The sequence below is a fragment of the Simochromis diagramma genome, unplaced genomic scaffold, assembly GCF_900408965.1.
Source record: "Simochromis diagramma unplaced genomic scaffold, fSimDia1.1 OVJJ01000549.1, whole genome shotgun sequence".
Lineage (NCBI taxonomy): Eukaryota > Metazoa > Chordata > Actinopteri > Cichliformes > Cichlidae > Simochromis > Simochromis diagramma.
This window is the reverse complement of record NW_024387379.1, coordinates 122,286-135,443: the sequence shown is the minus strand read 5'-3', so window position 1 is coordinate 135,443 and position 13,158 is coordinate 122,286. Positions and strand designations below refer to the sequence as shown.

Here is a 13,158-nt window from a genome sequence, read left to right as displayed (position 1 = left end):
CATTAGGGTTGATACAGCGCTAGTGTGAATTTGTACTTTTAGAAGTATCACAGTTTATTTCTAAAGGGATACATGTTGTTTGTGGTGCTCTATTTAAAAACTATTAGCCTGTGAAACTATTAGAAAAGTGAAATCTTCCTAAACTAGCTAAATGAAATGCTGTGTGGGAATACACGGTTTCTAGAAGTATCACTGTTTATTTCTAATGGGATACCTGTTATTTGCGGCCCTCTGTTTGAAAACTATTTGCTCCTAAATAGCACTGAAGAACATGCAAAAGGCTCCTAACTAGTTAAAATACCCCTAAAGTAGTTAAATTAAATCATCTATGTCTAAATAACAGAACTCTGAGACCTATACAATCCTTTAAAAAGAGTTGAATTAAAACACATAATGGTTTCATTAAATAATACGCTATTAAACACATGTAAACTCATATGACCCCTGGACCCACATGCACGTGCAAAAAGTCCGTTCTCGCGCACGTGTACACGCACATGGACTCGGAGGGGGATAGGGGAGGGGGGAAACAGCCCGTGGGGGAGAGGGGTGGGGGGGCAAAAAAAGTAAAGGTATATTACTACTGACGTTCTTTAAGGATGCTTTCCGATGGTGAGTGACTGTAGTTTATATTTAGCCGCAAAATATCATCTAATAGCTGTTTCAAGTGCTCAGTGTCAGCTTTTTTTCTTGCTGCTGAAAATGAGATAATTTGGCCCCGAAGATAGGCTTTCAGTGACTCCCATATGACTGAAAAAGACATCCCAGGGGTCTGGTTTGGTTAAAGAAAGTCTCTAATCTCAGATTTTCTAAAATTCATGAATGTTTCATTAGAGAGTAAAAGAGGATTAAAACTCCAGGGGCAGTATATGCGATTGGCACCAGGGATGTGCATTCTCATCACTAGGGGAGCATGGTCTGAAATAACAATAGATTGATAATTGCAAGTTTCAACCAGTGGAAGAACACCATCCATCCATCCATCCATCTTCATCCGCTTTATCCGAGGCCGGGTCGCGGGGGCAGCAGCCTAAGCAAAGAGGCCCAGACCTCCCTCTCCCCAGCCACGTCCTCCAGCTTATCCGGGGGAACACCAAGGCGTTCCCAGGCCAGCCGAGAGATATAATCTCTCCAGCGTGTCCTGGGTCTGCCCCGGGGCCTCCTCCCGGTGGGACATGCCTGGAACACCTCACCCAGGAGGCGCCCAGGGGGCATCCTTGTCAGATGCCCGAACCACCTCAGCTGGCTCCTTTCGATGTGGAGCAGCAGCTGCTCTACTCTGAGCCCCTCCCGGATGGCCGAACTTCTCACCCTATCTCTAAGGGAGAGGCCAGCCACCCTTCGGAGGAAGCTCATTTCTGCCGCTTGTATCCGCGATCTCGTTCTTTCGGTCACTACCCACAGCTCGTGGCCATAGGTGAGGGTAGGGACGTAGATCGACCGGTAAATTGAGAGCTTCGCTTTTACACTCAGCTCCCTCTTCACCACGACGGACCGGTGCAGCGTCCACATTACTGCAGCTGCAGCCCCAATCCGTCTGTCGATCTCCGGCTCCCTTCTCCCATCACTCGCGAACAAGACCCCGAGATACTTGAACTCCTCCACTTGGGGCAGGAACTCATCCCCGACCCGGAGTGGGCACTCCACCCTTTTCCGGCTGAGAACCATGGCCTCAGATTTGGAGGTGCTGATCCTCATTCCCGCTGCTTCACACTCGGCTGCGAACCGCTCCAGTGCGAGCTGGAGGCCCTCACCCGATGAAGCCAACAGAACCACATCATCCGCAAAAATCAGAGATGAGATTCTGAGACCACCAAAGCGAAAGCCCTCCGCCACTTGGCTGCGCCTAGAAATCCTGTCCATAAAAATTATGAACAGAACCGGAGACAAAGGGCAGCCCTGGCGGAGCACATCACCCACCGGGAACGAGTCCGACTTATTGCCGGCAATGCGAACCAAGCTCTTGCAACGGTTGTATAGGGATCGAATGGCCCGTAGCAATGGGCCAAACACCCCATACTCCCACAACACCTCCCACAGGACACCCCGAGGGACATGGTCGAATGCCTTCTCCAAGTCCACAAAACACATGTACACTGGTTGGGCAAACTCCCATGCACCCTCAAGTATCCTCGAGAGGATAAAGAGCTGGTCCAGTGTTCTGCGACCCGGACGAAAACCGCATTGTTCCTCCTGTATCCGAGGTTCGACTAGTGGACGAACTCTCCTTTCCAGCACCCTGGCATAGACTTTCCATAGACTATACACAGTGCAGGTAGAGCACCGCTTTCCCCTCCTGAGATGCCTGACGATTTGCCAGAATCTCTTCGAGGCAGTCCGAAAGTCTTTTTCCATGGCCTCTCCGAACTCCTCCCACACCTGAGTGTTTGCTTCAGCCACTGCCCGAGCCGCATTCCGCTTGGCCTGTCGATACCCGTCGGCTGCCTCTGGAGTCCCACAGGCTAACCAAGCCCGATAAGACTCCTTCTTCAGCCTGGTGGCTCCCTTCACCTCTGGTGTCCACCATTTGGTTCGGGGATTACCACCACGGCAGGCACCAACCACCTTGCGGCCGCAGCTCAATGCAGCAGCTTCGGCAATGGAGACGCTGAACATGGTCCATTCGGACTCAATGTCCCCAGTCTCCCTCGGAATGCTGTTGAAGCTCTGCCGGAGGTGTGCGTTGAAGATCTCACGGACTGGGGCCTCTGCTAGACGTTCCCAGCACACCCTCACTACGCGTTTAGGTGCACCAGGTCTGTCCAGCGTCCTCCCCCGCCACTTGATCCAACTCACCACCAGGTGGTGATCAGTTGACAGCTCAGCCCCTCTCTTTACCCGAGTGTCCAGAACATATGGTCGCAGGTCTGGTGATACGATTACAAAATCGATCATCGACCTACGGCCTAGAGCATCCTGGTGCCACGTGCACTTATGGAAGCTCTTATGTTCGAACAGGGTGTTCGTTATGGCCAAACTGTGATTAGCACAGAAGTCCAATAACAAAGCACCGCTCGGGTTCAGATAAGGGAGGCCGTTCCTCCCAATCACGCCCCTCCAGAGTCAGAGTCTCCAGGTGGAGCACCTTCCAGCACCCCACCCAGGGACTCTAAGAAGGCTGGGTACTCTGAACTGCCACTCGGCGCATAAGCGCAGATGACAGTCAGGACCTGTTCCCCGACCCTAAGGCGCAGGGAACAAACCCTCTCGTCCACCGGGAAAAACCCAAACGTACCGGCAGCAAGCCGAGGGGATATTAGAATACCCACCCCAGCCCGCCGCCTCTCACCAGGGGCAACTCCAGACTGAGACAGAGTCCAGCCCCTCTCCAGGAGACTGGTTCCAGAGCCCAAGCCATGCGTAGAGGTGATCCCGACTATATCTAGCCAGTACCTCTCAACCTCACGCACTAACTCAGGCTCCTTCCCCACCAGAGAGGTGACATTCCATGTCCCTATTGCCAGTCTTGGCAGCCGGGGGTCAGTCCGCCAGGGCCTCCGCTCCTGGCCGCCACGCGGCACACAATGCACCCGACCCCTATGGCGCCTCCTGCGGGTGGTGGGCCTGCGGGAGGATGGGCCCATGTCTCCTCTTCGGGCTGTGCCCGGCCAGGCCCCATGGACTAAGGCCCGGCCACCAGACGCTCGCCCTCGGGCACCCTCCCCGGGCCTGGCTCCAGGGGCGTGGCCCCGGTAACCCTATCCCGGGCAGGGTAAACTGTTCCCTCGATATCCTTTTCATAAGGGTCTTCTGAATCACTCTTTGTCTGGTCCCTCACCCAGGACCAATTTGCCATGGGAGACCCTACCAGGGGGCAAAAGCCCCCAGACAACATAGCCCCTGGGATCCCTGGGACACACAAACCCCTCCACCACGATAAGGTAGCGATTCAAGGAGGAGGTGGAAGAACACGTTTATCAATAAAAAAAAAAAATCTATCCAAGAGAATGTTTTGTGGACAGGAGAGTAGTAGGAGTATGCCCTTGATGAAAGGTTATGAAAACGCCAAAAGGCAACAACGCCGTGGGATTGGAGAAAGCATGTAATAATTTCTGCGGGTTTTGATTTAGGAGTATCCTTATTAGATCATCGGTCTAGGCTAGAAAGCACAGCTAAGATGAGATTGTGTGTTATCATATCTGCAGTTTTTGAGAGTAAATTGACAAAGAAGTTTTCATCATCCCAGTTGAGAGCATAAATCCTGGCTAAAATTAGTCTGAGTCCATAAAGTTGGCCAGTAACAATAATATAACGGCCCATGGGATCAGATAAAATGCTCGATACAGTAAAAGGGACGCTTTTACCAATAAGGATATCCAATCCTCTTGTGTGCGAGTTAAAGTTGGAATGGAATGTTTCGCCAACCCAACCATTCTTCAGTCTATGTTGGTCTGCTATACAAAGGTGAGTCTCCTGCAGAAAAGATATGTCAGCCTTGAGATTTTTGAGGTGTGTAAGCACCTTTTTGCGCTTAACAGGGTGATTCATAGACTTAACGTCCCAGTCTAACAAAGTTGGCTGAATAACCAGTACGCTTCGCCTGTTTGTTGAAAGCAGCCATAGAGTTATCTAATCAGAGAACAACATTATGCATGAATATGCACCCCCAGACTCCAAAAGGAGAAAAAAAGAAGAAAGAAAGAAAATAGAAAAAATTTTGGCAGTGTCCCAAACCCTGTCACCATGTAGAACCCGGTGACCCTGAATCCCCATCTGAACAAGACCACACATTGGAATGCTGGTATTGGGGAAACACTAGGACCAAGAAAAAAACAAGAAACAAAACTGGCAGCCACCTGGCTATCACTCAGAATGAAATAACATAGCACCTTAATAAACACCTTAAGTAGTGCAAACGCCATTCATCCAGCCTTAACATGATGTGGTATTAACGAAGTAATTACACTGTCCACCAAACCCTGTGTCTTGCGAAGCCTCATCATCGGCGACTGGCTAGAAACAAGTCAGTCAGGAGGGGAACTTCACCCGGCAGTTTCACTTGGTAAGATGACATTTTTCACGTATACCATTGCCTTCTTTGGATCCAGAAACTCCTTACTCTCGCCCCTAAAAGATATACGCAGTCTCTCTGGAAACATTATTCCGTAGCGGACATCTTGACTTCCTCGAAGCAGATTCCTCATGTCGTTAAAAGCGGAGCAAGCTTTGGCAATGCTCCCGGTGTAATCGGGGAAGATGGCCACAGGGTTCCCCCTCTGTTGCAACTGACCCCGCTCCCGGGCCTGCCGTAGCACATTGACGCAGTCTTGGTAGTAATGGAGTTTGGCGACGATAACTTGAGGTTTCCCGTTAGATCTTCTGGGAGCAAGGTCTCTATGTGAGCGGTCCACCAGGATTTCTTCATCCAGTTGCAGAACATCTTTCAATAGAGTAGAAACTGAGCTGGTCGAACTGGAACCGGCATCCTCCGCAACACCCACAATACGAATATTGCACCTCCGCATTCTTGACTCCATATCTCCATTCTTTTCTTTTAAGCAAGGCAGCTCAGTCTGTAATCCTGCAGCAGTCTCTTGTCTGACCATGATGATAAACCCTCTTTCAGGTCGCAAATAGCGGACTTGACGTTGTTAATTTCTGAGCGGACTGCTGCTGTGTTGTTAGCAATCTCTGTCTTAACTTCTCTTAGTTTGTACTTGAGGGAGTCGAAATCCTCTCCAAGCACACTTGTCAGTACTCACCTGATAATCGTGGAGATATCATCTTTCAGAGAGGACAGGAGAGGATGTCCGAAGCACACCTCGTGGTTCCTCCCCCCTTTTTTTTGAAAACAAAGGAACGGTGGGACTGAGGCAATTTTACCTCAGGATGGCCAGTCACCGTGTGCCCGTGATTCAGCGAAACTCACTGGAGGAAACCTGCCGACAACGCCAAATTGTTGTGGAAAATTCACCAATAACCTGCAACATACCCAGTGAGCTTGATTGGAAGTGGGTTTAATAAACACATTGCAATTTGGAGAGAGCATCCCAGTGAAACACTAAGATCATTTCTGAATTGTGGCCGCCGCCCTTACATCTTATATACAGAGACACAGAACATTTCACAAATTCTTACATGTTCTGCTTGATCGTCACCTAAGGATTTACATCCCTGATAAGGAGTCCCACTGTGTGTTCAATGTCTCCCATTACAATGGCCTCACTGTGTTAACATTCCACATGAGGTGGCTGTAGCTCAGGGGGCAGAGCAGGTCAGCCACTAATCAGAAGGTCGGTGGTTCGATCCAAGGCTGCATCCTGGCTGCATGCCAAAGATACTAACCCCGTGTTTGCCTACTGGTGGTGGTCAGAGGGCCCGGTGACGCCTGTCTCCGGCAGCCTCCGTGTGTGTGAATGGGTGAATGACTGAATGTAGTGTAAAGCGCTTTGGGGTCCTATGGACTAGAAAAGTGCTATACAAATGCAGGCCATTTACCATTTACATGCATGCAAACTGGTGACAAGAGTGCTCTGACTATAGTAAAGTGAGAAAGTGATATTACTATAACTAATGTGATATGGTAAATGGCCTGTATTTGTATAGCACTTTACTAGTCCCTAAGGACCCCAAAGCGCTTTACACATCCAGTCATCCACCCATTCACGCACACATTCACACACTGGTGATGACAAGCTACATTGTAGCTACAGCCACCCTGGGGCGCACTGACAGAGGCGAGGCTGCCGGACACTGGCACCACTGGGCCCTCTGACCACCACCAGTAGGCAACGGGTGAAGTGTCTTGCCCAAGGACCCAACGACCGAAACTGTCCAAGCCGGGGCTCGAACCGGCAACCTTCCAATTACAAGGCGAACTCCCAACTCTTGAGCCACAATCGCCCCATCATATGATTAAATATGTGATTAATACATGAGAAGAAAAATCTGCCTCCACAACACCTACAGGCCAGTGGACACTCTTTCACTGATGAGGATGTACACATCCTGGACAGGGAGGAACGCCAGTTTGAGCGTGGTGTCAAGGAGGCCATTTACATGAGAAGGGAAAGACCATCTCTGAATCGAGGAGGGGGCCTAAGGGGACATCTTTCGCCATCTTACAATGCTGTGATTGCAGCCATTCCCCAACTCTCTGTGAATGGTACTCATGGCCATTGATCAGTGGTCTTTGATCAGTGGTCATGAGAATTTACATAATTATGATGAAGGAACTGACCTCCCAGCCCATTGTTCCTTCAGTGGTTCTAGTTACTGTTTATAAGATTGGGGAAACCTGCAGTCAGCTGAGACTGAAGAAGTCACTTGGATGAGTGACGAAACGTTTCTCCCACTGAAAATGCTACGTCCAGATGAACAGAATCAACTTTTTGAGATTTACTTACCTGGATGATTGAGCATGCATCAAGAAGAATTTAGAATGGATTACCTTGCTGAATCCTTTTAGACAAGGAACTTAGGACTTACTATCTAATCGTGTCCCACATAGGTGATGTTCTCCAGTGCCCATTGTAATGTGGAGAAGCTCACTTCTCTAGGGTTTTGATCAGTAACAAGACAGAACCAGACGTGGAAGCTGCAGGATGCTGGACGGGCTCAGCTGAACCTCTAGCTGTCGTGGCAGGATGCTGGACGGGCTCAGCTGAACCTCTAGCTGTCATGGCAGGATGCTGGACGGGCTCGGCTGAACATCCAGCTGGCGTGGCAGGGCGAGCAGGTGCGGAGACCTCTCGCTGAGGCATGGCAGGTGACGGCATGGCAACCACAGACGGCAGGGCGGGCTCTTCAGAGCACTCAGCAGGAACTGATGGCGGAGCGGGAGCTGTGGAGTGCTGGGGTGGTTCGCCTGAACCCCCAGCAGACACTAGAAGAGGCTACACAAACTGCCCAGTGACCCCCATGGAAGCAGAAACAGGCTCTTCGGGAGGTCCAGAGCAAAGTTAGTCCTCCAAATCAGCCTCTGGATCCAACCTGGCCTGGGTCTCAGTCCCACAGGGGCTTTGCTGAGCCTCACGGCTAGCATCTCCAGTGAAAACAGTCTTGAAGCCTGACTTCTTAGAAGCATGGGTCGTGGCATGATCAATACACAGAGATGCTAGATAATTGTGCAAAAGGATAAGATGTTCTGTGGAAGACTTGGGTAGTAACTTGTCGGTCTTAGTCCTTTCATGAACATGAACAGTCTCTTCATAACCGGGCCCATGAACTGGCAAATCTGTGTTGATTTTAGTTTCCTCCTTAGAAAAACCACACGGAATACAGTCACCCACCTCATGCTGCTGTAAGCCGCGGTGATGACATGGACGCCGCCTCCTCCTGGAAGCCACGGTTGTGGAAGCTGGCACTGCCATGGCTGAGGTGAATGTGGTGCTAGAAGCAGCCACTGGTTGTGTGAAGGAAAATGCAGCACTTGTCTGCTGCTGCGTCGACATGGACCTGGAGACAGGCGGGAGGCTCAACACGCCAACTTTAATTCCTGTAGCTGGTGTAGGGAGAGCTGCGTCACACAGGGGCTGGAGTGATTCAGTCTGCATGCTGAGGGGCTTGCTGCTTTGGCGGTGAATGGGAAACTCCTCCAGTTGTAGCCAAAAAAAGTCTTTGTGATGCTCCGATAAGCGCTCCACAAAAAACAGGTTGGCAGCAATAATCCGACATAGCTGGACCCGAATAGATTTATTCTCCACCTCCTCCCCTTGAGCAGAGAAGATGTAGCGAACCCCCCCGAATGAAGGATGACACTTTACTGATGACATTTTGAAGGTTTAATGGCAGTAAACCATCAATCTCACCGTAAGAGCTGGGGATGTATACATAGAAACAGCGTGTAAGCAAAAATAATCCACACTGTTACAATCGTAAACCTTATAACATGAAGTTCGTTTCAACGTAACATTTAACAAATGTAGCGACTGTCACAAAAACATCTAAACGTGTCCTCATTTATATCTGCGGTCCCCAACCCCCGGGCCTCGGACCGGTACCGGTCCCTGAGTCGTTTGGTACCGGGCCGCGAAAGTTGAGGCTCAGGTGTGAAATGTTTGGTTTTCAGGGTTTTTATCGGTTTCCAGTGTTATTTTGTAATCGTTTTTATCGTTAACTCTGTTTTCCTGGGTCTTTTCACATGTGTTATGAATAAATCTTTTTTTCGGTACCGGTGCTAGTTTTATTTTGTTGTATTTATCCACGACACCTTAAAGGCCGGTCCGTGAAAATATTGTTGGGCATAAACCGGTCCGTGGCGCAAAAAAGGTTGGAGACCGCTGGTTTATATCATAACCATACCTTGTGCCTCTATCAAGGCGGCTGCTAATGACAAAAGAAATCTCCATAGGCTCCGTTAAGCCATCACATTTCAAAACTCCCGCGACTGCTGCTGAAAACTGCGCCAAAAACAGTTTTACAGGTAATCGTCCCATCAAAATAAAAGTTTCTACACCCGAACAGGAAGTTGGTAGTAGAAGACAGCAATGAGTGCCAAAATAAGGTGCAAGGAAAGGCATTCAGGGTTATTTACAGAAGATAATCCAAAATCCATGGATCCAGTGTCCACGTCACACACGTGGACACTGTTAAGGGTTCAAATATTGAGGAGGAATACAGGAGGGATTCAAAATCACAACACTTGTCCAGGAGGGTTGGGTCAAACGATGATTTTAATGATCACACGCGTGGGGAGATGAACACTGTCACACACTCAGCATCGATCTCCGCCCAATAATACACAAGCAGTTGTTTTTATAGCATCAGGGTATTATTTATGAAGCCCCCTCGTGCGTCAAGCAGATACAACCCATATGGAAAAGAAATAGTAAAAACTTATATGATTTACTCATGAAAGTGGCCACTTTCATGACTAAATCAAAATAATAATTTTGATGAATTTTGATAAATAAATAAATTCTCCATTTGTAAAATAATTTTAGAATTCCACATTAACAAAGTGAGTTTCGAAATGTTTTTTAAAAACCTCATTACATTTCAACCATTACCATCCCCTAGGATGGTAATGAGGTGCTTGAAATCCATCTTTGTGGATCTATGGAAGTCCATATATACAGGGTGTAGCATCCCCTGGGTAAAGGTAGTGATCTGCAGGGGGGTCAGGGGGTTTTCCCTTTCACGTTCTTGTAGGCAACTGATGACTTTCTTTTTGTAGTTGCTTCTGGGGTTTCACCTTGAAGCTTCATAGGTATTGTTGTCACTGAGGAGTTTAGTCATGTTTATTTGCTCTGCTTCTTTTTGTCAGGGATAAAATACAAATATATACTTTTTGTGTCCCAGCTGAGTAACAGGAGGAGAAGGGTCTGGTGGTGCAGCAGAGGAATAATTTCAGCCATTTGGACTCAGATCAGCCACTACAGAGGAAAGAATGTCGTCAACACAAAAGGTGAGAAAAACATCACAGTTACACTGTTATTGAAACTGTGTGTACAGCTGGTCGGTTTTTAAAAACCTGTTAACAGCAGCTTTATCTTTTCCATCCTGGGCTCCTCCATATATACAGAATCTACAATCACAACCAAAAACCACAGAAGTTACAAGAAAATACAAAGATCATATTTTCTCTAAACACATTGAATCAACAATATCATCAGTTGAACTCAAATTATTTTCTGAAGTAAAAGAGTGTCTTTGATGATCAATATTTCTTCAATAATGTCATTTTGTACAACTCTCATTGTAGCACATCATTGTAATGTGATACTGTCACCAGAAGGTGGTGGTAACACACCAACAATGTGTTTTTTTGACATGTCTGATTCCACCAATGGAGGGAGTTTCAGTTTGTTCCACAACTGCATTTCACTCACTGCCTGAGTTTGTATCTCTGTCACTGCAGGACCAACATGGAGCAAGAAGTCAGCGCTCTCAGGAGGCCGACAAACCTCACAGAAGAAAGGGAGAGAAAACCTACAGCTGTGATGAGTGTGGGAAGGATTTTAACCAGGCTGTAAGCTTAAAAACTCACCAACTCATCCACAGTGGAGTTAAACCTTACAGCTGTGAGTTTTGTGGAAAGTGTTTTACCCAGGCTGGAAACTTAAAAACTCACCAACTCATCCACAGTGGAGTTAAACCTTACAGCTGTGAGTTGTGTGGAAAGTCTTTTACCCTGGCTGGACACTTAAAAAGTCACCAACTCATCCACAGTGGAGTTAAACCTTACAGTTGTGAGTTGTGTGGAAAGTCTTTTACCCAGGCTGGAGACTTAAAAAGACACCAAATCATCCACAGTGGAGTTAAACCTTACAGCTGTGACTTGTGTGGAAAGTCTTTTACCCTGGCTGGACACTTAAAAACTCACCAACTCATCCACAGTGGATTTAAACCTTACAGCTGTGACTTGTGTGGAAAGTCTTTTACCCAGGCTGGAGACTTAAAAAGACACCAAATCATTCACAGTGGAGTTAAACCTTACAGCTGTGAGTTGTGTGGAAAAAGTTTCAGCAACAAACGGTACCGAAATATTCACCTTCGGATTCACACTGGAAATGATGTTTCCTGCTGTGATCAGTGTGGGAAACTGTTTGCAACAGATGCACAGTTACGACGACACATGTTTAGCCACACTGAGGAGAGACCTTATAAATGTGACCTGTGTGAGAAGACTTTTAAAGCTCCACATCAGCTGAAGAAACACCAACAGATCCACACCAGAAAGTAACCCTACAAGTGCAGTTACTGTGAGGATGTATTTAGTTTTATCTTGTAATTGTAACCTGATTGTTTGGAACAAGTCTGATCAGTAAACTTATGGAGTTATACTGAATGAACTGTTTGGAAAAATGAAGACTCATTTTCACTCAGTAAGCTGAGTGTTGTAATGTAAACAGTAAAATATATTTGGACATTGGCAGCGATGCTCTTTGTTTCAGGCGACGTTCAGGATAAAAACGTTGAAGGAAGTCCCTGACATACAATGTCTTTGTTTAGAAGTGGAGAAAAGCACATGGATCCATTTCTCAACCCTGTCGTCACTGTGGTGGTGGGAAAGAGTTTCTCTGTGATCTTTGTGGAAAAACCTCCAATCATCAACGGGACCTAAAACCACATCAGCGTAGCCACACTGGAGACAAAATGAACTACTGCAAAGAATGTGGGAGAGGCTTCCACACACCGAGTACATTAAAAATACAAGACCTCTTCCACAGTGGGGTCAAAAAGCACATCTGTGACCACTGTGGGTCATCCTTCACCACTGGACGTGAGCTCAATGAGAAAGAATAAGGGAATCCACACAGGAGAGACACCATACAAGTGCAGACACTGTGACAAAAGCTTCTCACAATCACGTCATCGTAACAAACATGAACGTACACACATGGAAGTGAACTTCAGCTGTGACCAGTGTGACAAGAGCTTCAGGAATCTCAGTTCATACTCCGAACACAAACGATCCCACACTGTAAATAAACTGTTTCACTGTTACCAATGTGCAAAAACATTCACTTCATTATCTGCTCTGTGCAAACATCAGCCTGATCATGCAGGACTGAAATCACTGGATCACAATGAATCTGAAGAGAGAGAAAGATCCTCTTCTGGTTTCAGGCTCAGACTTAGAAACCTTGAGATCAGGCTCCACCGAGTTCAGATGGAATCTCCTGTAAAGAGTGTCAGCTGATGCCACACTTGGATCTGAGGTAGCTCTGATTTCTGGACCTGCAGTGAATAATTCTGAATGTTACATTTAGGAAGCTGCATGTATAGATATGCATATCAAGTTTATTATTTTTCCTTTTAGGGATTTTAATTCTCTAAAATGTTATCCCTGTTGCATTTTATTCTTTGTTCCCTTAGGACACAGTAGTGTTTAGTAGTTGTATTCATTTTATGTGTTACCTCAGTTAAATTTCAATCCTTCATTCATATTTAATCTTTTGCTGAGGTAAAATCTTCTCTTAAATCGTTTACTCCCAAAACTACAAATATTTTCACAGAAGTTGCTCTTAAATCCTCCAAAATGAACTAAATCTGTCCACCAGCTTTGAAACAACACCTGCTGTGACTTTATGTCCAGAAAAAAGAAACTCAAGCTAACCTGGTTTTGGGCTGTACTTCCATGTAATACCAGTTTGTACCAGAAGATGAAGCAGTGAGTCAGTGTAACCTTTATTTAATTAGGCAAAGACCACATTCGTATTCACAGTGGCAGCAAAGAAATGTTGAAAGTTAAAAACAGCAGCACACATCAGG

The 13,158-nt window shown here is 47.0% G+C and overlaps 1 long non-coding RNA gene across 1 annotated transcript in view; it reads right to left on the bottom strand.

The window, feature by feature from the left end:
* Positions 1 to 11,957: 11,957 nt before the first annotated feature.
* The window catches only part of LOC120720113, a 36,756-nt gene continuing 35,555 nt past the window's right edge, over positions 11,958 to 13,158 (bottom strand). Inside the window, exon 3 of the long non-coding RNA XR_005692794.1 lies at positions 11,958 to 12,160. This is a non-coding gene — a long non-coding RNA (uncharacterized LOC120720113). The remainder of the gene's footprint in view (positions 12,161 to 13,158) is intronic.